Below are 24977 nucleotides of genomic sequence, written 5' to 3' on the forward strand. Positions count from 1 at the left end.
ATGTTAAACGCGAACACCGCGGGGTATGTGTTGAACTAACACCGCATAGTGGTAGTCACGCTGGAACCACTGCACTGTGTTAAAATTGAGTTGAATTAACATAACAATTTTTTACTGTGTAAATCTGTGTTTGGATTTTTCATAATTCATTTTTCGTCGTCTCCTTTACCCTAAACAGTAGGAAAACGTAGAAAAAAACGTATACTTAGAAATACAACACAATAAGTATTTTTTTAATTAATAAACTGCTATTGTTTGATAATCTACGTAATTCCATGGTATTTTTGTTTGTATTTTTTTTCTCTGTTGCGTGGTAAGTACCTACTCGAAACCGAGATTCGTCCTCCATCTTTAATCACCAATTTTCATTTTTACCTATTTTTACATTTAAATTACTACGTAACGAAACTATTCAATCTCTGAGCTTGAAAAGGAGAACATTCCGACAAGACTTTACTTTTAGAAAACGAGAGACAAAATAGCTTTCCGAAAATAGCGTTGCTCATAGAAAAATATTTGCACTAGACATTTGTATTGTATCGTATGTCAATTTCTTTCATTTTTCAAAACACCAAAAAATCATAATGAGATTGGATATTTGGTATACAGGAATTGGTTATTTCAACTTTCCCCCCTTATTTATTTATTTATTTTTGGAATATTCTTCTTTTCCCGCTCACTGATACGATTATTAGTGGCATTATTTATTGATACTGGTGACTGGAACTTTGGTCTGTACCTATATATGTAAAATTTCAGTTGAGCTTATAGAAGAAGAAGTGCCTACTTATTAGATGCTCTTTGCTATCTAAAGTGATACAATGTGTAGAATATCACGCTGATAATTATTCATAAACTACGAACATAAAAGTCTGCTTATAGGTATTTGGTAACAAAACCTTTGAAGTTTTTATTAATTTAGAAAATGTCGTGGAATTTTACGAGATGTCGTCAAGTTAAATATATATTATACCCTACATCACTGTTCTTGCTTTAAATAATCCCCTAATGTATTCTATAGTGTCATTTTCTTGCCGCACGTCCACTTAATTGACTGCAGATTAACAATGTACGTATAAACTTATTTGCCATAAAAACGTGTTAAATTCCGTCAAGCCTTGCCGCAATTACTTGTATTATGATAAATACTACCGAACCTAATCTAATCTAATTTAAACTAACCTAGGCTAACCTACCGAAACAAACCTAACGTAACGCGTATTTTATAAGCTGCGTGATTAACGGAATTTATGCCACATAAACGATTATTAATGTAGAAAACACGCAGTAACATGTGCTAACTGGTCACTATAACCAAGAATTGCGTCTAATACCTGTGTTCAGAACAGAGTAAAGCCGGTAGGCCTGGGTGGCAGTGCGAAGGTGCGTCCGTAAAGAAGATTCGCGCAGCGACGTTTGGTATGCGCAAAAACTATTATTAATGCGAAAAATACCTACCTGTGCTAGGTTGTCACTACAAACAAGAATTGCATTTATTCTTACCTTGTTGTTTATTCTTACCTATCTAGCTTGTTGTTGAAGAATTATTACATTTTTCTTTGAGCAATACGGATCAATTTCAAGATTCCAACAAATTTGCGCTAATTTTAAGACTATGTATTGTGCAGCACTGATGTAGAGATAGTGGTGAGCCTGCACTTATATTGCTATTTTTTAAGTATATTTTTGTATTTTACTGTGTTTTTTTTTCATGTTCGAGGGAGATATGTGATGAATTTGTGCTAATTTCGAGATAATAACACACCTCGTGGAGCAAAGTTAATCTGAGCGCTCTCTATGTAGCTTTATTTATTACAAATAATGCGAATCTGTAAAATGTTAGTAATATATGAGAATAAGTACAGTTTTCCTACATTGTGCAGAAATTCAGTACGGTAAAATTAATATTTTATACACCCCTCTTTCATGTAAGTCACTCACTTTAATCGTAAAATTTTCCATTTTATGACGACATATCGTAAAATTTCATCGAACATTTATAGTGTTGTTATCATTAGAAACAGGTGTTAACTTGTGATATTGCGATAACTGACTATTATTAATTTCTCTTAAAGGATTGTCTGTCTTAAGAAGATCCAGATTTTTTTTTCTTTCGTAGTCGTAGAAACGATGCAGTGACAGTCGGGATAATGCTGTTAACTTAATAATACGAAAATATTCATTTCAGTCAGATGTAAATAGAAAGTGTGAAGTGTGGAGGTGCTCTATTCTGTTGAAATCATATTATTGTGCGTGTAACGAAATCTTGACGTGCTGCAAAGGTAGCTCGCTAATCGCTACAATATTCTTTCAGTATCTAGACTACTAAAGATACTGATGAAGCTGTTGCCAATAGTCAGGAACGCCCACAGAAGTTTTCCAATGGGAGTAAAAGGCCTATTATAAGAGGGGTAAAAGACTGGCGCACAAGCACAGTCGCGATTACACACGCAAATTTTGATATACGCGTGCACATAATACATACTATGAAACAACAGTTATTTGTGTATATATCCTTATTAACTACAATAAATAAACTATAATACAATAGCATTTAATATACGTAAATATAATAAGTATTGAATGTGAGATCGAATTTGTGTTTTGACATATATTTCCAAGAACTGAATACCCTTCAAAAAACACAATGGGAGGCAATTCGAGCATCGAATTTGTGAGCATAGCTACTGTCTCTATTGTTGCAGAGTCTTTGGTAACAGCACCCGCAACACTTTACGTGTTTTGCCCAACTGTCAGACACTAGCTTTCCTTAATCGTATAGTAATTCCATACAATTTTCTTCTTGAAGTTGTGGTATTAGCGATATTGATTTCTCTTTATTTTCTATCTTTATTTTCTGAATAGACTCTAAATACTATAGTCCGCACTTGCATTTTGATTCAATGCAGTGATTTTTTTTTATGCATTGATAGCATTTTCTACCGCTTACATCTCGGCAGATCTTTATATGCTGTACTAGACCCTATATACGATATTCTTTCTACGTCATGAGAAATAAAAGTCTAATGGATTGAGGTCCTATCATATCAGGAAGCTAAGTAGACGTGGAGTCTAAATAAAACCTTGATTCTTTAACATAAAGCTAAATTTATGACGCTGTCGGCCCTAATGGAATAGTTTTACATGGCATGTAATTTGGTATTATTAATAATAATAATTACTGATTGTTTGGAAACATATAAACAAAGATCATATAGAACAATCCTATAGGAGGTTTTCGGCATCCTGAATCCGAAATATATTATATAGCATACGAAATTGCTATAAAGTTTGCAATCTCCGGCCAAGTAAGTTTGTGTGGACACCACATACCGTGTCCGTTTGTTTTTTTTTCCGGAGTGCTCTCATTTCCTTCGATATTCACATTCCACCAATTCTTCCATCTTCATTCACATGCCTTAATCATCCGTTTTCCTTAGCCTAACGGATATAATCGTGTGATGTTGGCAGGAGCGGATCCATGGGAGGGGGCGATCGCCCCCCCCTCCAGAAGAGAAAACTTTCTCATTTTATATATAAATAAAACCCATCCCAGAGTTTGGAGCTCTTGAAAGTAGCTCTGTAAGTAGCAGTATTATAACTCCTCCCCCCAGAAGTCCGTCCTGGATACGCTCCTGAATGTTAAACTGAAAGGTTTCATTTCATTTTAAGTTTGCAAACTGATGAGTAGCGCACTACATCAGACGTGAATCACTATTCTCAACATAGTTCTTGTAAAGAATTCACTGTTCACCTCTGAACCACAACGAACACAAATATACAACCCTGTTTGGAAGAAACGTAGTTTACAAATTAATTCACTATGTTACTCACTATCGAAACCATTTTCAGGCCAAATAGTATGGGATAGTAATTAGTACTGATTGCTAGTGATTAATGGTACTCATTGCTAGCAAATGTTTCCACCTGTTACTGCGGATGATATTTTGTGTCCCTACTGCGTCTTTCGTTTAAAGTTCCTGTAAAGTCAGTCTCAATGAAATTCAATCTCGTATGGGCATTGCTTTCCTTGCTTTCTAGATTAAATAAAAACAAAATAATAAAGAAACCTGCTTAAGTAGGCGTTTATTTATTTTAGATGAAAACTTTAAGTATCAAATTTCATTTCTCTACCATTAAGGAGTTCTTAGATATGGATATCTACCCCTTCCATGTTGAATTTCGAAAGAAAAACCCTCCTTAGTGGTATCGTACATCACAAATCTTATGTACTGCCCAAAATCTTTCTAGCTTAAGAGTCTTCATCCCCGCGAAATTAAAAAACCGCTAATTTTACAGTAATTATGTGATATCTTCAAATAGATAAAAGATAATTGAAATATGGAACAAGAGCGCCCTAGACAATATTATTTTGCGTGAGGTACCGTTATCACAAGTCACCTAGTGGTTTTCCGTTTTCAGCTGTTTAGAAACGCGAAAATAAATGCCGATTTTCAAAATGGCACGAAATCGAAAGAAGATAAGTGAGTCGTGATAACGGTTTCTCATGTAAAATAATATTGTCTAGGGTGCTCTTGTTTCACATTTCGATTATCTTTTATCTATTTGAAGATATCACATAATTACTGTAAAATTAGCGGTATTTTAATTTCGACGGGATGAAGACTCTTAAATAGTTCGTCTTAGGCGTTGATAAGTGTGTCAGTTAAGACTTCTTCTTACAATATGTAGAGATTGATTAGGGTCTTCAAGCATAACAAATTATCTAGATAACTATGTCGATTGTGAAATCCTATTGGAAATATTGGATATAATGGTAGTAGGTCGTACCTATTGGGATAAATATTAATATGATGAACTATAAATCCTTTTTTTAATAGTCATTGTAGAGGTTTGTCTGTTAAATATCGACTGAAAGCAGGGAATTCATATTATTATTATTCAGTCCTAACTCTCTTTTTTGTCTTTGGAAATTCTGTCGAAGAATTTGAAGCTTAAAATACATAAAACGATAATTACGCTTCTGGTACTGTATGGTTACGAAACATGACCGCTTACTTTGAGGGAAGAACGTAGATTGAAAGTACTTGAAAATAAAATCCTAAGATAAATATTCGGACTGAAGGGGGAAGGACGATAATGGGAAATCGAGGAAACTAAATAATGGAGAACCGCATTATTTATACCGTTTCCCTAACATTACTAGGGTGGTTAAGTCTAGAAGGCTCATGTGGGCAGGTCATGTAGCCAGAATGGAAGAAAGTAAGATCGCTTTCAAAATTCAAATTGGAAATCCAATCAAAAAGGCCACTAGAAAGACCAAGGTGCAAAGTCCTCTCCTGGCCCCCCCTCTGTCTCGGCTTGGGTGGTTTTTTGTTCAATATACCTCCAGCCTTATTAGAGTTAGTTAAATAAAGAAGCAAAACTGTGTCTATGTGTGGTCTTTATTCGTTTCTGGAAATGTATGGCTATCGTAACATTCTAGGATATAATAGCATGATTGAATGGTAACGTAATTTATCGAGGCTATTTGTTACCGTCAAGATCATTACGACTGCTTAGGATATGATATGGTGACCAGTTTGAAGGACAATGCGGTGAAGGTTAGCGAAGGTTTGAATCATTAAAAGAAAGGATCTTCCTTGATGTGGTGCTATATTATTTTCTTCAAATCTTGGCTGAGTGTTAGCTTTTTGTTCCGAATTGTGGCAATTATTTCCATGTTTTTTGCGGAAGCTGTTAGGATCGTCGTAACCAATATATTGCTCATTGGATAGTTAGTTAATACCCATGCTATCCTATTTTAGATATCCATACTTGAATTCATGAATTACGAACTTCTTTCTGCAGAAAATGGTCTACTAGTGTCTCATAAATTGTTAAGTATGGCGGGGAGTTTTACTCATATATGCAGATTCGTATTAGGAGGGCTTAACCATTGTACGACATAAGTTGTGCAGAAATATACTATGAAAACGACGATGTAAAAACACGAACCATCCTCTGGTAGATGTCCATTTAAAAAGCGTGACTTGTATCTAAACCGCGTAAGGGTAGGACGAAGCTGGTGGGCGCGTCAGCGACGGTGATATGCGCGTAAACAACGATAATGGATAAACACTGTGTTCTTCATGTTAATAGATGCCTTATATGTCATTATGACTTAACATACTGCGTTCACATAGGAATTCAGTTTATCATGCGTTCTTCACCTTATGGATTATTAGGTGCTTAAAAGCATACAGTTTGGATTATGAATGTCAGAGATAAGATCACCATTTGGTTATATATATTCCTCTCGTTGAAGTAACATTCGCTACAACTTCCGTAACTTTTACTAATTTATGAATACCAAGAATAGAACAGTACCCAAATGACTAATAGGAAAACCGCTATAATAAGTAATACGTTAGATCATGACGTTGAGGTTCAAGTGGAATATTTAACTTTCAACATATTCGAACTCCGACCAGTGTTTCTTTCAGAAACAATGTTCCGGGGGGCACACTTAGTATTCCGGGGGGGAGGGCACTGCTGATACTATTCTATTTATTATTATATTATAGACTTAATATTTTGATCTGCTCCGGGGCACTCTCAGAACTCCGGGGGGCAGTGCCCCCCACAAATAGGTCTGGAAGAAACACTGACTCCGACACTCATGATATTACAGAATTCTTTTAAACACGGATATGGAAACTTAATAATTCTCAAAAGTGTTCTAAAAACATGTTGTAATTTGATATTTTATAATCATGCTTTTTAAAAATTATATTAAAACAAGATTATTTTCCAGGTAAATACATTTTTCAGAGCATACACTATTAATAGTCATTATTCATTTTTGTTCTTGCACCACTGCCACCTATGTGACAATTGTATAAAACATTGAAGCGTGTGCATCAGTGCCTACATACTGTAGCAGTTGTACGGTAAATACAATTGAACAATATAGGTGACATGTTTCGGGGGGAGGGGGGGAGAATCCTGGCAAAATTATTATTTTACGAAGCAAGGCTAACGTATATGGAAATATTTTACATAGGCAACACAATATATCAAGTAGTCTGAAAAGTAGTGAACCGTTTGGGCACGAGATGAAATTAGTGTTCCAAATCTCAGGGAAATCAGCTCATGAAATAAAAATAGTTCTAGTATTGAAATGGAAAGAAGCTACTAGAATAAATAGTTTTAAGGCATTCGAGTAAGTGTGCAAGGAAATAATATTTTAGTCATTATATGGCCACATTCGCATTCTTTACCTATGCTAATATAGACCTAGTACATGTAATGGAAGCTCCGCAATAGAATAAACATTTTTTAAAAGACGGTAGAAGACTATTTTTGTAAAGTAAGAATACATTTATACAGGCCGGTAGCCAGCCCAAAAATGTAGGGGGGGGGGCGGTAAAAGTTAGAGGGACCCGACCCAACAATATTATAGTTTATCACCATATTATAGTTCATTTGCAAGCCTACCGTGAAAAGTTAAGGGGGGCAGTGAAAATTTAGGGGGGCACCCTAGCTCCTCGTGGATACGGACCTGCATTTATATTCATTACATGGATCCTCTCAGATTGTTCAAATGCACGCTATTTTCTATTCAGATTATACTTGATTGAATTCTCTTCAATGTAATCACGGATTTACACATCATATCTCATATTTCAAAGTTCTTTCTATCGCAAAGTCCATTAATACAATTCAGTATAAGGAAGTATACGATCCAAGGTGTAGAATTTCTTAATAATAATAATAATAATAATAATAATAATAATAATAAACATTGCTACAACCACCGATTACCCTGATGAACCACTCTCTACATTCCTAATGGAAATTCAAATCGTTCCCACAATGCAACCAAAATGACTCCGCGACACTACCGGCTAGAGTTGTAACTAACTGCATCGTCTGCTACTGGCAGTAGCAGTGCTATTGGCTAATTCTATCAAACTCACACGCTCTGAATGATTTGATTCGTTCTTGCTTTTAGTAGTTTGTGATCTCCCTTGAGTGGTGGCGCCACAGTCTCAACAGTTTCAGCGGGAAGAGCAGGTAAAACCTCTTATACTATATTGTTACTCTATGGCTACAATTGGGCTACGTTGGCTTAGTGGTAGAACGTTCAACTCTGAGGCGTAGAGTCGCTGGTTCGATCTCTGCTCCTGTTAAGTGAGCTTTGTAGTGGGCAAACACCGAGTACGTGAATTTTCTAGGAGTGTTCACTTTCCTTCCTCTTTCTGTATTCAATCAATTTCATCACCACCGTTTCCCTTAGCCGCGATGCATAATCATGTTATATTAAACTAAAAAGAAAATTGCCACATTTGTTTTTTATATTTTCGAGCGATGATGGAAGAGAAGAAAATATTGAGGTTGCGAAAACATTCGAATTCGAAATTTCAGCGGATTTACATGCTTCATAGCCAATACACCCCCCTCCCCAAAAAGTATAATTGTTTTATGTCTGTCAGTCCATTCGTTCAGATGTACACTCGCCTTTAACTCATACCATTGGGTGAGTTATTTTTCGATCACTTTTCTCAAGAACGACGCAGGCGATTTTGTTTATGCAGGGTGTTTTAGAACAACACCGACAACGTTTTGGGAGGCGATTCCTGACACTAAGATAAGACGAAAAGTAAAGACCAACCTGGGTGCACAAATGCTTCCTTTTGGAGTTATAGGCTGTTGAAAACATGAAAAAAATGAACTTTAAAGGTCAATATAGCTCCAACACTACAGTATAGGATCTATCATAGTCGGGTCAAGACTTCACTTAGGAACTAATATGTGCGCTTTCCAAAAATACATGTTTCGGAATCCTAAGGCACTCACGCAACAATTTTACACAGGGAGTTTGCCTACGGGCATATAATTTGAAGTTATCACCAACTACCTCTATAAAATTGTTGCAGAAATATCGCAGAACTCTGAAACTTTGATATTTAAATAGGGAACATATAGTTTCTCGGTGAAATCTTGATCTGACTACGGCAGGTCCCATAGTTTTGGATCTATGAACCTTTAAAATTATTTTTTTCATGTTTTCGGCAGCCTATAACTCCGAAAGGAAACATTTATACACCCAGGTTAGTCTATACTTTTTGTCTTATCTTGGTGTCAGAAATCACCTCCCAAACGTTGTCGATGTTGTTTTGAAACACCCTGTATTTTATAAATAAATATTTCATTAATAACCTGAATTCATTTGTTCAGAAAACAAAGTTACAAATAGCAGTTTGCTTGGTTGTTTCCGGACTATTTTCTCAAAAATGACTCAGGCGATTTTGTCCATATTTCATTTTTTTTACAGTCCAGTACGGGATAAGTAATTTTTCAAGAAAAAAGATCCAGAGAAGAACTCAATGAATTTTGTTCTTGTTTCATAGGTAAATGATTTATTAATTTAATCTGAGGAGAATGCTACACTACTAGTTTATCGTAGAAAAATCCAAAAGGGGTAATTCACTCTTGGGGCTGTTATTTTCGGATGTTTTCTTTTTCGAAAACAACAAAATATAAAAGTTCCGTGAATAACATTATATTATTATTATTATTATTATTATTATTATTATTATTATTATTATTATTATTATTATTATTATTATTATTATTATTATTATTATTATTATTATTATTATTATTATAATATTTGGACCTGGAAATGTTTCTTCCACTTTCTCGATCTTCAGCTTCCTCTTTTAACTCCCAATATTTTCTTCTATTCTTCAAACCATCTATTAGTTGTGTTCTTCCTATTCCTCACTTTCCTTCCATCTTTCCTTCTAAGATGGTATGAAGAAGACGATTTCTTCACGAGATGTGTCCAATCTAATTGGTCTTCCTTCGAAGGTTGCTGGCTAATAGCGTCCTCTTCTCTCCCATATGTTTTAAAAATCTTCATTTGTTATTCTCTCTGTCCATTTTATCTTTTTCATCTTCCTCGAACACCACATTTCGAAGTTTCCCAAATATATCTTCTCTAACTTCTATAATGTCCAAGTCTCTGAACCATACAGTCCGATACATCCATATATAGCACTTGACCAACTTCTTCTTAAGTCCAATATTGAGGCTGCTAGTTAAGAGTGAACTTTTCTTTTTGAATGCTTCTTTACTTATGACTTATCTAACCTTTCTATACAAAATAAGTTATTTTAATACAAAATGATTCACAAGGGGTAGTTTACCGTTGGAGCGAATTCTTTTTGGACAATCTTCTCAAAAATGGCTAAGGTGATTTCTTTTGTTCTTTTTACAAAAAAAAAAAAAAAAAAAAAGTTTCATTAGTAATCTTATGTTTGGTCATTGTAAATAGTGTCGGCAAAGCCTGAAGGCAACCTAAAAGAAGTAAGAAAATCGTTGTTCAACAGATTGGAAATGTTTTGTCTCCACCACCACCTTTATGAGAAGCTGGAAACATGAATAATTAAAATGTATAGTTATTTCATGAAAATACATGAATACTAAATTTGGAATAGCTTTAACAAAGCTAATATTGTAATTATAAATGAGATACACAAAATACATATTTTAAAAGATGCAGCACAATTTGGGTAGGTAAAATAAGAATCTTTAATCTGTAAAATGTAGAGTGCTTTCTATATGTCAGCTGATTACAATACCTTCCAATTATTGAGGTAGCTCCATGACCTGTCGTCTAACGAAGTTTCTCCGTCAAAATCACTTCCTCGACAAACACGGTGTTCGTGGTTTTATTCAAAGGCTGGTTTTACAAAAACCCACCCCTTTTCTTCTCTTCTCCATAAAAGTTGGCAAACTTCAAATGTAAGGAAACATTCACAATAACGTTGTCATGACGTAGATCGAAAGTTCTAGAAGGTTTAGGACATAAACTTCCAAGGTTCAGTACCACAAGCGTTACCCTCAATCAACCTCACAGGAGGTGACATCGTCCAACGTGAACTTACCAATACAGCTAGCTGATAAAGCAGAAAATAAGGATTTCCACAATAAAATAATGTTTATGTTTGCGGATATAAATCATACCAGTCTGTAGAAAGCATTATCTGACATGTTAGTCAATATCAAAATATTGACTCCACAAAGTAACATAACAAAGTATAGCTGAAATATGACAAGTTGTGTATTGTGTAAAAGTAGCAAGTAGGGGGGAAAAAGGACAAGGATTATTATGTAGACATGTGCAGGGTAAAGGACTTCTGCTATTGCACCTAGTTTAATGAACCAAACAAGTTTTAACAAAATGCTTCAGAGAAGCTGGAGGCTACATGAGTTCAAATCTTCTTGGGAAAAAATAAAATTTGTAAGTGGCATCCAAAAGAATCGAATGACGGACTTCCGGGACCATATCTCTCATCATGTAACACTTAGAATATGGCATATCTCGTTTCTCCTGCGAAAATCCACAAGGGTTAGTTAGCATTTTGAGTGGGTAATTTTCCGACAATTTTCTCAGAACCGATTCATGCGATTTTGTTCATATATCATTAAAAAAAAAATGTTCCATTAACAACACTACAATACAAGATAAATTACTTCTCATGAAGAAATTCTCAGCGGATAATTTACTTGAGGCTGAATTATTTTGGACGAGTTCCACAATATGACTCAGGCACTTTTGTTCATGTCATAAATAAGAAATTCATTAATAATCAGTGGTCGAAGTGAGTCGGTATACGGTGCTATTCCATACCGCCTCTGGAGTTTGAGTTTGAAGGCGTAACGCCTCTGGTTTCCGGCGATCAAGACATATCGTCGCTGGAGAGTAGATGCTAAATTCCTTTAATAAATCAATTTTTATACACTGGAATTGACAAGTAGCTTTGCACTAAAAAAGATTTTATTTCTTATGTAGAAATGATTTCTAAGTTGACAACACCGACATTTTTGTTATCTTTTTTCCTCCTTTTGTGCCATATTCAATTGTTTCTTTCATATGTATGTGTATGTCGTCTTGTCTTAATTCATACAAACGTCGTGTTTTGAGTATGGTCAGATTTAGTGGTTGTCTTCTGTGGGGGCGCATCTTCCGGGGATTTGGAATACCCCTCATTCGAGTAGGGAGTCCGGCAGTTTTCCCGCAGGAAATTGTTAATATAAAAGCTCGGTTGCTAAGCATTTTCGTGTATGATTCTCTATCATACAGTATAAGGGGATTTCTATTTATTTATTTATTTTTTTTTCCAGAAAGTTGTTGGCGAGGGATCAGTCTCTTCATGTCTCTTCTTAACTAAAGAGAAACTGTCCAGTGGTTTTTGGGCATTATGTAAATAGAAATGCAATTTTTAGACAACATACTGTCGCTGTATTTCAACATTTAGATAGCCGACATGTCGAGTCAAAATCGTAATAAAACATACCGCCTCTGCTTTTTTTTCCACTTCGAACACTGCTAATGATCAGACAATATGACATAACTCATATGTCCTGAAAAAGTCTCCACAAGAGGTAGTTTATTCTAGGGAAGTTTTTTTTTTCGAACAATTTTCACAAAAAATGATTCAGGTGGTATTCTTCATATTTTATAAATAAATGTTTTATTAATAAGTTGGAAAGATGACAACTCATCTGTCCTGAAAAAAATCCGCAAGGAGTAGTTTACTTTAGACGACGAGTTTTAATCGGACAGTTTTCTCAAGAACGACTCCGGCGATTCTGTTCATATTTCATACATTTGTATATCATTTAGTACCCCTATAATGTTGAGTAAAATGACTTTTTGTGAAAATATCCACAAGCAGTAGTTTGTTCTTGGGGAAGTTTTCTCTCTTTTTAAAAATATAATTTACCCAAATTCGACTCATGAGATTCTGTTTATACATAATTAATAACCATAATCTATCCCGTATAAGTCACTTCTCATGAAAAATACACAAGGAATAGTTTTTTTTTTTTTTTTTTTTTTAAAGGAGGAAGTGTAAGTTTTCTTCAGACAAAATTTTCCGGAGATATTTTATAATTTTGTTTGTATTTCAAGTATTAATTGTCTCAACAATAACTGCAGTATAACAAGATCTAATTTACCATATTGAAACAACAAAGTTTAACGCTGTTGCCTGTACCTTTTTCTTTTTAATTTGTTAAAATATCGAAGGATTTCAAAATCCTGGAAAGCTTCATTGCCTTAGAAACATTTGTTGCCAACTGCATCCAGTCAACCTCTGTGTTTGTCCAAGTCCTCGTTTTCTCCTTTTTGGCCTACTTTATTCAGCTTTAAGATATGAAGCAAAGGTTTGTTTCGAAAAGAGAGAGAGAGAAAAAACTGAAAGATCTCTAGCGAAACGGTTTACGTCGAAACTTGTGCACGAATGAGCAGCCTTTTGAAAGAATCACGTTACTATGGCTTCATTGATTTACTGCAACTTCGTGTCCTGACTATACAATTCGCCATTTTCATCATTTTTCGCAAAGGGAGAAGAAAAACAACTGCAAGGGAGAAAAACTAATGATCAACGTAAATAACAGGCTCCTATTTTTTCACAGAGACGACATAACACACAAGGACCTTCATTTATGGAACACATCATTATCTAAACAAGGGATTTGTCTAGGCTCTGAGTTTGTAAACAACCCAATAAGCTTGAATACCGGGTGGTCCGTACATCTGGAACCAACCTTTTATTTCAGGAATAATTAATAGGCTTATTTGTGGAAAATATTGAAACTCGTATTCTGTTAGAGCTTCCTCGTGGCCAAGCGGTTAGCGTACGCGCCTTTGGCGTGGAAGACCGGGTTCGATTCCCGGTGGGAGCTCATGTGGTTCGGATTCCACGTTAATCAGTAGGTCCACGTCTCATATAGCCTTGCTACTGAAAGGGACGCTAAACTAAACTCAACTCAACTCGTATTCTGTTAATTTGAGAGATTGACATTTTGAGCTAATAAGCCAGGATGGGGGTAGACGTGAGACAAGCCAAAAATTGAAACAGTAGAGAGAATTGACTAATATTGTTTGAAAAATCTTTGTGAGTTAAACCTTTTGATCCAACTTCATTGCAGATAAGCAAGGAACTACCAATAATGCCAATGAAAAAAAAATCCACTTTTGAATAAATTTCTAATTGTTCTTTTTATCCTAATTTGAGAAATGGAACTATTTTTTTAAAAAAAATTCATGAGATTATGAGAAAAATTATCTCAAAGCTGGGATATTGATAATAGCAGCAGTGCTAGTTCAAATAATTTTGACCCAACTTTTTGAGGTCATTTTTCTCATAACCTGGTAGACAGGTATGTTTATAAACGATTCCATTAGATTTCGTAGCCTCAAATTAGTATAAGAAAACTCAATTAAAAATGTATCCAAGCGAAGGTAGGTTTTGTTGAACCATTGACATTAGGGGCGGTTTTTGTAGAAACGCGATGCACACATTTGTCACCTCAACATAGAAGCAATGTGTGCGTTGGAAACGTCGCTCATGTATAGCGGTAAAGTTTGAAGCGAAAATGCCCACACTCTATTTTCTTTTCTTTGTCATCCCCCGTTTAGTTTTTGTTGACTTCCGTTGGATGAGTACAAGACATTCCATCACGAGCTCCCAGTTGTATTTCTACTAGGGTATTTCCAAAACTTTTGTCCCTAATATTGAAATATTGCATCATTGGTAATAAGGCCTTCATGGTATATACTGTCATCTATGGAAGAAATAATGTATCAGTTGCAATTTTCTAGCTGCGACAGTTCGTTGGAGGGTAGCCATTTGAACTAGTCAATGTGCGTTGAGCTCGCTTACTGCCTGATAATGCTCCAGTCTACACAGCTGTTGTTGCGAAAGCTGTAGTCCTAAACTGGTCTCTAAAGTTTGAATTGAATCTTCTCGAAATCACAGTCTTTCAGTCCAGCTTTGTCTACACCATTCCCTGACCTTCTCTTCACTCATTCCTTTCGATCCGTAAATGGCATACAATGAGTGTCGGCTGTATTCTGTCCTTTGGCGTTCAGAAATTGCATGTCAGATCTCATTTTATATTTGACAGGATTTTGTATTAAGGCAGCCATTTCACCTTACTGCTACTCGCACTACGTAATTCCACTCGGACAATTCAATCTCTGTTGTTTGCACAGAATACTAGGGCATGTTTCTGTGCATGCTCAACTTTATCAGTATTGCCAACTCCGTGTAAAAATGACCGTTTTTTTTTTACATGCGCCTCGTATATGTAGTATCATTAATCCTAATTCTCAGCCTATTCTCTTGCTCCAGCTCTTGATTCTCAATTTCTCGTTGAGATACAAGAGAATGAAACTGGCCACCCTACCCCCAATCTACTAGCTCTCCCCTCCCTTTGCTAAATCGCGATAAGAGGCCTAAAACTTGCCTTTGGGTAGACAAGATAAGTTTGTAATTTATTCGTTATAAGCTTTTAAAACTTCAAAGATAATTTTGAAATGATTTGTACATAAAGAAGACTTTTTTCTTTCACTGTACAAGATTTTTCTGTATTCTTTCTCCATTGTCACCTTAAAATTGCCTTGCACGTATTGCCACTGAAATTTAAAAAGAAGTACGTTATATTTAATGAAATAACGATATCTGTAGATGTTGAAATATTTCTGTCATGGACACGGAAAGCGGAATGTGATTTCGAATCGTGTTTCTTCATGAATACAAAAACAGTTTGTCCCTCTGTAAAAGTTATGAGATGACACTAGAAAAACCTTTTGGGGAACCAGGAAAGAAAAAAAAACTCATTTGTCATATTGGTCAGCTTAAAAAAAAAAGAACAGAGATAAAATGCAGACGTTATCTTTACTGAGAGCTAAGGCGAGGTCAGCTAAAGCATATCTTCAATAACCATTACTCATTACTTCTATTGAATTCCTCAGTGGTGTCGCCAGGCGAGTGGAGCGGGGGCAGAGCTTGTAAAGGCAAGAAACCATACATAACTATCATATGGATCGGCGAATGCATTATTGGAAAACCGTTTTTCTAGTCTAGAAGTAGAATATGAATGAAAGTGGTTGGTCCAGAGCATCTGCGTTGAAAGTAAAACATCGACGGCCTTTTCAGGTCATGCTACAGTAAAGGATTGTACGCCTGACACAAAATAGGTCGTTTTTCTGTGTTACTTTTTTTCTTTTTTTCCTTTCTTATATGCTCACCTACGGAAGATACATTACAACTTCCCCCATTCCTCTGTCGATTGAATATGCTTCGATTCGATATCTTTTTTCTTTTCTATTTGTATAGACATTGATTTTTCACTTAAGAAGGAGAATATATACATAGAGGTCATAAAGATTTTCATTATCCACATCCAACGAGAATTCGACATTGATATTGGCTTCTGGTCTATTTAAAATAACGAATAGGCTTTATGGTATTGATTGGCTTACAACACTTCTACTGTTTTTTTTTTAATGCTGATAATCCAGCGTATTCACGTTACCTCGCTTCACCTTACCTCGTAATGATGAAAATTATCTTGAAGACTAGACTTACCGTTAGAGTGGCTCCTACAACTTTACACTGTCACTCATGTGTATCTTTCATGGATTTTACAAGTAATATGTGCCTCATTTTTAGGAGTATTTGCGTTACTGTTCCAGGACTATGTCACTATCAGAAGTTTGTGTGTGTTACAGTTGGGACTATGCTTGTCACCATTAAAACTGTGCTTGTCACTGTTAGAAGTATGTGTGTCACTGTTAGGATACGTTTGTCACAGTTAGGACTATGTTTGTCACCATTGGGACCATATCATAGTGAGAATTATGTTTGTCACTGTCAAGAGTATCTGTCATTATTAAGACTGTCTGTCACTGTTAGGTGTATATGGGTATCTGTTAGGAGTACGGTGTTCGGATTATGTCTATCATTGTTGGGACTGTGTTACTGTTAGAAGTAGGTGTGTCACTGTTAGGAGTATGTCTATCACTTTTAGAAGTATGAGTGTTTCACTGTTAAGACTATCTGTCACTGTTAGGAGTAGGTGTGGCACTGTTAGGAGTATGTCTATCACTTTTAGGAGTATGAGTGTGTCACTGTTAGGACTATCTGTCGCTGTTAGATGTATAGATGTTACTGTTAGGAGTACGTATGTCACTTTTAGGAGTAGGTATGGCACTGTTAGGAGTATGTCTATCACTTTTAAGAGTATGAGTGTGTCACTGTTAGGACTATCTGTTACTGTTAGATGTATACGTGTCGCTGTTAGGAGTACGTATGTCACTCTTAGAAGTACGCATGTCACTGTTAGGAGTAGGTATGGCACTGTTAGGGGTATGTCTATGTCTATCACTTTTAGGAGTATGAGTGTGTCACTGTTAGATGTATACGTGTCACTGTCAGGAGTACGTATGTCACTGTTAGGAGTAGGTATGGCACTGTTAGGACCATGCCTATCACTTGTAGAAGTATGTGTATGTCACTGTTGGGAGTACGTGTGTCACTGTTAGGACTATGTCTGTCACTGTTGGGACTATGTCAGTGTTAGCAGAAGATGTGTCACTGTTAGCAGTGGCGCATCTAGGATATGATCAAGGGAGGGGCTAAGCCATAGTTTGCCGCTTTATCCAGTGTAAAGCAGGATTGAAGCCCATTTTATCCAGTATATACCTGAGCCCCCTTGGAGCTATAGCCTCCCCCTTGGATCCGCGCCTGACTGCTAGGACTATGCCTGCCACTGTTGGGACTATGTCAGTGTTAGCAGTAGATGTATCACTATTAGGATTATGTCTAGAAATATTACTTTTAGAAGTATGTGTATCACTGTTTGGACTAATAGACTGTTTGGACATGTGGTTCACTTGTTTGTCTCTGTTGGGACTGTGTCACTGTTAGGAGTACCTGTGTCACTGTTACGATTATGTCTGTCACTGTTAGGAGTACGTGTATCATTGTCAGAAATATATCTGTCACTGTTAGGAGTATGTGCATCATCGCTAGGAGAAAACAACCGACATTAGATACAATCTATGAATTAAAAGGTTATTAGGATCACACAAGTGAGATTTATAATACTGTAATGTTAGTATGTCCGTTACCCTACACGATAACCCTTGAACGGAAACGAATTTTTGAACTCTGCTTTTGACAATATACAGGGTGGCCCAAAAGAAGGTATACAGTCTCTTACTGATCGACTTATGGCATTTTATATAATTTACTTATTGTTATTCATGCAGATTTACCTTAGACTAGTTTATTATTTGTTTTGAGTTTCTTTTTATGTATACGCTAAAGTCGGAATAGGTCGAAACAAATAACCTTATCATCTTAATAAACTGTCATATCTAATGAATGCAGGATTGTATACCTATTTTTATGCCACCTTGTATAACTAGACTAGTTATCTCGACATACTGCATTAGTGAAATTAATTTGTTAAAATCTTCACGGGTAACGGTGGCTTTAACGATATATATCCATATCTCAATTTCTACTCTTGAACCAAAAGTAAAAGAAGTTACATATCTAGCCGTTAGATGGCAGTAAACATCCTTCAGCGGTTGACATGTATCGGACGAGATTGAAACTTTCAATACTTGGTCTTTTTTTTACTGTTTACCAGAGTTGATTTTGTTATACAGTAATATAAATAAATAAACCATCTGTTCCAACATAATAAACATTATAAATTATTATTGGCTACGATCTACACACATTTTAGTGCCATGAAAGCGCTCTTCGGGACGACGACGCACAAACTTTTAGCATTGGAAGGAAGGGGCGGTCCAGGATGCCTTTTTCCATTGTTCACAATTCCAGTCTTTATTTTATTTTATTTGTTTATTTTAGCCCGGGAATACTGTTTGTAATGTTTTCTGCTTGAAGGAATTGTTCTTTTACCATAAGCCTACCCCTCAAAACCATAGACCTGAAGGCGTTGGGCCACCGTCCTATTTGATACCGATTCGAAATGGCTCTTCCATAGTTTTATTGGTTCTTCCGGAGCGATTAATGTCTATTCCATTTGCTTGTTTTTCTGGTGAACTTGTCCTTAAAAGAAGTTGTTATTAACGTTCAGTACGTTTCTGTGCAATATTCACATCACTTTGTGAGTATCTTTCAAGAGTTCGATACACTGCTCCACCGATCATTGAGAACGACTCTCTTCTCTCAAACAACCACTTTAATACGTGCTTTGACTCTTACTTAACAGTTTCTCTTCCGCTTTTTATAATATTTGCATGACACTATTTAACTGGTTCATGCGAATAAAAACAGTAAGATCGCATGCCACAGATGTCCATCCAAATCTTTGAGTTGTACGTCCAACGGTTATGCTGGTTAGGTTAAAGGAGACGGTGATGTTGAGCAATTAATGAAATGGTGGAATGAAGAAAGTGGGAGGAAACGGGAGAACCCCGGGGAAACTCACGCACACGGTGTTTGTCCACCACAAAGTTCACTTCGCGGGGGCTGGGATTGGACCCAGAACCCCAAGCACCAGAGGTGAACGCTCTACCACTGAGCCACCGCGGCCCCGATGTGCGTCCAATTTTGCCCATATTACGACACAACTGAATGGTACATACCAGGGGCGGATCAAGGGGGGGACGATCGCCCCTCCCAGAAGAGGAAACTGTTATTTTATATATAAATAAAACCCATCCCAGAGTTTGGAGCTCTTAAAAGCAACTCTAAGTAGCAGTAGACCCTATTACAACCCATCGCCCCCCCCCCAGAAGTCAGTCCTGGATCCACCCCTAGTGCATACACAACTATTCGTTAAAGTAAAGAGCCAACTACTGACAAGGGTTCATACTCACATCACTAGTTGTCGTTGAAAATATACATCATGAAACAAAGCATGAACGTTAGTTGCCTGTTTATTAGTTATGTTTATTACTAAGCAGCTTTCCTCAATAAATTTCTCTTAATGTAAACAAGACCACGAATTTTCACGTCCTTATATGAACAACGATGTCGAGTCCAATAAATATGCTTTTGTATGGGCGCAGTGTCGGACATTTCTCAAAAATCAATAGTGTGCTCAGACTTTTGACAATGACTGTATATTTCACTTCATTTACGAAATTAAAAGTACAAGTTCGGGGCACAGTGGCCCAGTGGTAGAGCGTTCACCTCTGGTGCTTGGGGTCCCTGGTTCGATCCCAGGTCACGCTGTGTGGACTTTGTGGTAAACAAACACTGTGCTCGTGGGTTTTCTCGGGGTTCTCCCTTTTCCTCCCACTTTCTTCATTCCACCATTTCATTCATTTTTCATAATCACCGTCTCATTTAGCTAACCGGCATAAGCGTGGGACGTAAAACTCAAAGATTTCATTTCATTTCATTTAAAAGTACAAGTTGTCACATTTTTAGGCATACTTGGAATAACATATATATATATATATATATATATATATATATATATATATATATATATATATATATATATATATATATATATATATATATATATATATATATATATATATATATATATATATATATATATATATACATATCAGGATTAAAAGCAAACACAGAACATTTTATTGCATAAAACGTTCCTTCTGCACTCAAGGAAATAACTTCGAATTCACTACCACCACGTTCGTATTTGATTTTGCGAATCGCCTCTTTCTTCTCACTCCTCCGTCACTTGCCTACGAGGGATTAGAAACAAAAAGAAAGTTGAGTGAAGCGCTTCTTAGTGGAAAAGTTCATAACTATTGTACGATGTAAATAGGCTGCTTGTAGTTGTCAATTGATTACAGCCATTTATCGACAATACGAAAAGATATGAGAGATTCAGATAAAAATGTGCTTTTCTTTGTTAAAAAATACAAGCTTTCTGTTATATACCCAATCAGGGCCGTTCCGTAAAAAATCAGCGCCCGGGGCGAGAGTATACGACGGCGCCCCCATACATATATTCCAAGTATTTTTTCCTTTCTTTTGCCTCTTTTTCTCCCGATTTTTTTCGCCCCCTTACTTCGGCGCCCGGGCCGTCGCCTTGTTCGCCCCCCCCCACGGCATGGCCCTCTGTGCCTAATGCCACTTGATGTACGTAGTGCACCGCTCATGCAACTATAAACGTAACTGTTCTTTCTTTTAACTTTTTTTTTATATGAATATTTGAGAGATGTATTACTATTATCTTACGCTGAAGCGGAAAGTTTTATTTTTACCTGAACCAGGAGCGTCATTTCAAATTTTGCTTAAAGGGGGTGGGGGCAGACCCCTTGATATAAGTAAAATTTTGCGTTTTTCACTGAGTTACTACTATTCTATTGATAAAATCTATATACATCTCAAACTCAGGGAGGCAAATGTCCCTCCCTGCCCCCCTAAATGACGCCCCTCACCCGAACCCTACTGTTAATACTTCAATAGCATTTTACCTTTTTCTCGGGGGGTGGGTGGAAGGGAGTTAGAAAATAAACAATCGGACAACCATGCAACATGGAGTGGGGCCGATTCTATGTGGTCTACTAGCCGAAGAGGCTTCAAGTGATTACTTACATTTATGCTCATAAGTGAGTGCATATAGTACGTACAAATGATTCGGGCCAGAAAAAGAATATAATAGACGGAATAGGTCACAACATTCCATATCCAATGAGATTTCAAGTTTCACCGAAGGGAAATCTTAATACACGGAAAGTGGAAGTAGTACTGTCAAAATACTGGTAACCAGTGGCGTATTTACGATTTTGTTTCGGGGAGGGCTTTGCTAACTTTCGGGGGGGGGGGCTCTGCCTGAAATGTGAAAATTCTGCAAGATATTTCATATGCTTTACTATAGTAAGTAAGATTTCGGGGTGGGCTTAAGCCCGGAAGCCCCCCCCCTAAATACGCCACTGCTGGTAACCCATGTTGGACATGATCGGAGATATACCCAGAGGCATGGGAGCCTGCAGCGGGGTATAAGAGGAGACAAATGCCTCTCTGGATTTTAGAAAGGGGTTCCGTTCTTCGACATATATATGTCAAAACAGATTTGCTTACTTACCCACTACAGTATTGAATAAGATTACGTAAGTATGCAATGTGTCTCAATAATAATTGTTTTACATGAAGTTTATTTGCATCAAGTTGTGCATATTCGCGATCTTGCTTGTGTCAGTATTTTGATCCCTTACCCACTTGGAAAAGATAGGTATTGCGGGCTTTTCTGCCTGTCAGTGTAGAAATTCGTAGTTCCCACGGCCATTTTCCCTCTCGTGCCATGCTCTAAAATCGTCACTATCCAATCCAGGAGCGAATTAAGGCTTTTGGGGCCCTGGAGCCGACTTTTTCAAGGGGGCCCTATGTTACGAATAATTCCAGCGCATAAATTTTCTTTCTGTCTTTCCACAGCCTCATAGGCTTATTGAAACACGGAGAACTATGCTGTAATATTTTAATGTGCTCCGAGTTCACAATAATTAGTTTAATTACCTTCATTATTAACAGTTAAATGCTCATATACCACAGCGTAACACACAAATGCCAAATATAGCCAAATGATCAAAACCTGCAAACTGAGTCCCTACAAAAACACCAATAGAGTAAAAGGAGAAAAATCATATAAAAATAGGTAAAGCTGTACAAGGCTACATTGTTAGAAAAGTTTTCTTCCTACGTTTTTACTCTGCAAAGAATTCCATTATGTCATTAAACGACATTGAAATGACAGAAATATTTCAAAGGAATTGTCAGCAGAAGTCAATGATTTGGTTTGTAATAGAGGCCCAAAATAGCTCATTTCCCCCCAAAATAAGTATCGTGAAGACGCTGGTGGTAGAAGACTTAACTCTAGGGATACCACGAGCGTAGCGAGCGGGAAAAAATAGTTTAGGTCTGAAGCTTATAATATAAATTGATTGCTATATTTTAGAATTAAAGAGAGGGATTTTTTGGGGCCCCCTGAGCCTGGGCTCCATTGGTTCCGCCCTTAATCCGCTCCTGCCCACATCTACGGATCTGGGTTAGATTTAATTAAATTATTTCCTTTTAATTAATATAAGTTCAAAATGCATGTCTAGAAAGAGAAGTCGTTAACGTCTTTAGCATCATCTCCCGCTGGAAATTTCCATTAGCATTTTTTGTTCTATTTATCTATGCGGGTACTTATCTACGACGTTCATTGTTCCGTTTTACTTTTTCCACGTTTCCAACCTTCAACGTATTCTCTGAATTCAAATGAGGTTTCTTCTTCTTTATTGTAAGTAGAACTTGCACTTCCGCTTTTTATCTTTTTTTTTTTATCTTTCTTAGTTGCCACATTGTCCCCCTCTTTCTTACAGATGGCAGCACATAACTTCCATTTGTGCGGTTTAAGCTTTTATTTTCTTCTTCTTCTTCTTCTTCTTCCCACATTTCCTTGCTTTTCACAATAAAAAGTCATCATCATGCTTGAGGAAGCTTTAGGAAACTTTCCGAATACTTTCCGTTAATAAATGAGTTATCTTCAACGGTCTGAATTCTCTCGTACCCGTAACGTCTCGTGTGAAAAAAGGAAAGCAAATTATAAATACAAGGCTATCCAAAAAGTATATACAGGTAAGAATGTGCAGCTTTTAATTAAGAGCTCCTTAAACATGGTGTCCAATAAGAAGTTGGAATTGCATATCGAAGTACACGTAAACGTCATGCATATCGCTGTCGATTATAGTTTATCCTTTATTTATGGCACGTCTTTTCAGATCATTAATATGTTTGGTGGTTTTCTTTTTTTTTCTTTCTTTCTTTTCTTTCTTTTTTTTTTTTTTTACTACAGTACACTCCAGAAAGAGAAATAAACTAATATGGGAACGGGTGTCTCACTCCATATGGTCGTATCTCCCAATTTAAAACATGGAACAATCAATGGCATGTGGGGTAGGCGAGTGAAACGACGGCTGTGATGCAACGTTGCAGTTTGGTAAAAGGTTGAGCCTAAGCAGACATACTGCAGCGCAAGCTGGTGACAAATAACATCTTGTTCTCTGGCAACACCGCAACCCTCTCATTTGCTAACAGCTTTTAAAGGGAACTCGAAGTACAGCCTTCAAACGCCATGAACACTGCCCTTAACATAGTTGGCTTAGCGTAATTTGCGGCTACGGACAAAATATCTTTCAAGTAGGATAGATATTGATAGGACTATCTTCTTATCTCCAACGCGCCACTTGCAGATATGGAACTGTAGAGTTCAAATTGATTAATTACGAATTCACATGAGTTGGATCCGAGGCATCTTTATCTTTTAACAACTCACTGACAAGGGTAAAAGTGTGAGAAATGTAGGGAAAGTCGTTCTCCCACGTCCAAAAATATCTATGACGTGCCTCCTCTTCCTAAAAATACAATGGACAAAGATAGGCACGGAGGGACGAAGTGACGTCATGCGCCCCCTACATTTTCAGATCCACTTTTGCCGCCCCCTCTCGCTAAACTCGTTGTAATATTAATTTTGCAGTAAAAGCAGTGCCTATAGGCTAGTTTGACTGTAAGAACAGAAATTTGGATTTAATTTTCTCTTACACGCTACTACTTACTATACGTGTTGTGCGTCAACTTATTTTCAGTACAATTTTTGTTTCTTGCGATTTATTTCACCCATTTTATTCACTTAATGATCATTAATTAGAAAGACATAATAGACATTTTCGTCCTTAAATGACAATCGCACAAGTCCAACCGAAATCATTCAATTGGGAAGAAACTTGGTACGATGCTAGAACTTGATGTACTTTGTAAGAGTATAAAATACTATATTGTGCAGACTTCCGGTTCCCTAGTTATAGGCTGTCAAACTACAAAGGTCTTCAAAAATAAAACAATGCTAGCTGTTTCGGTTTAGTTAACTGAACACAAATATCCAATTTACAGAAATACCATTAACAGCGTAACACAAGTTAATGTACAGAAACACGCACATACATGAAGATAAAAAAAAGGAATACAACCCTCAATCAGATTGGTTGTGAAATCGTCTTTTTTTAAAGGTCAAACTTCGTTTGGAGCTTGTCCTTTTGTAGGTAGCTGCCGGAAGATCCCTAAGCAACATACAGCAGTAGTCTGCCATCATCGTAACACTCCAGTTTCCCTGATACCGTTATTCCATTCCTTTGATATCTTGATGGAAACGCTCCCTTTGCTCTTCAC

The 24977-nt window shown here is 36.7% G+C and overlaps 1 protein-coding gene across 4 annotated transcripts in view; it reads left to right on the forward strand.

Annotated features, from left to right (window-relative positions):
* Positions 1-258: 258 nt before the first annotated feature.
* LOC145670965 (cytochrome b5 domain-containing protein 1) overlaps positions 259-24977 on the forward strand; it is a 187773-nt gene continuing 163054 nt past the window's right edge. For 2 of the 4 annotated variants that reach the window (XM_081739559.1, XM_081739562.1), the window contains exon 1: positions 786-882. The gene's annotated coding sequence lies outside the window, so the exon portion shown is untranslated. Of the gene's footprint in view, positions 314-785; positions 890-24977 lie in introns of those variants that run through there. The other 2 variants (XM_081739561.1, XM_081739560.1) reach the window with 2 other exon arrangements.

Source organism: Thermobia domestica, chromosome 15 (genome assembly GCF_964235325.1).
Source record: "Thermobia domestica chromosome 15, izTheDome1.hap1.1, whole genome shotgun sequence".
Taxonomy (NCBI): Eukaryota; Metazoa; Arthropoda; class Insecta; order Zygentoma; family Lepismatidae; genus Thermobia; species Thermobia domestica.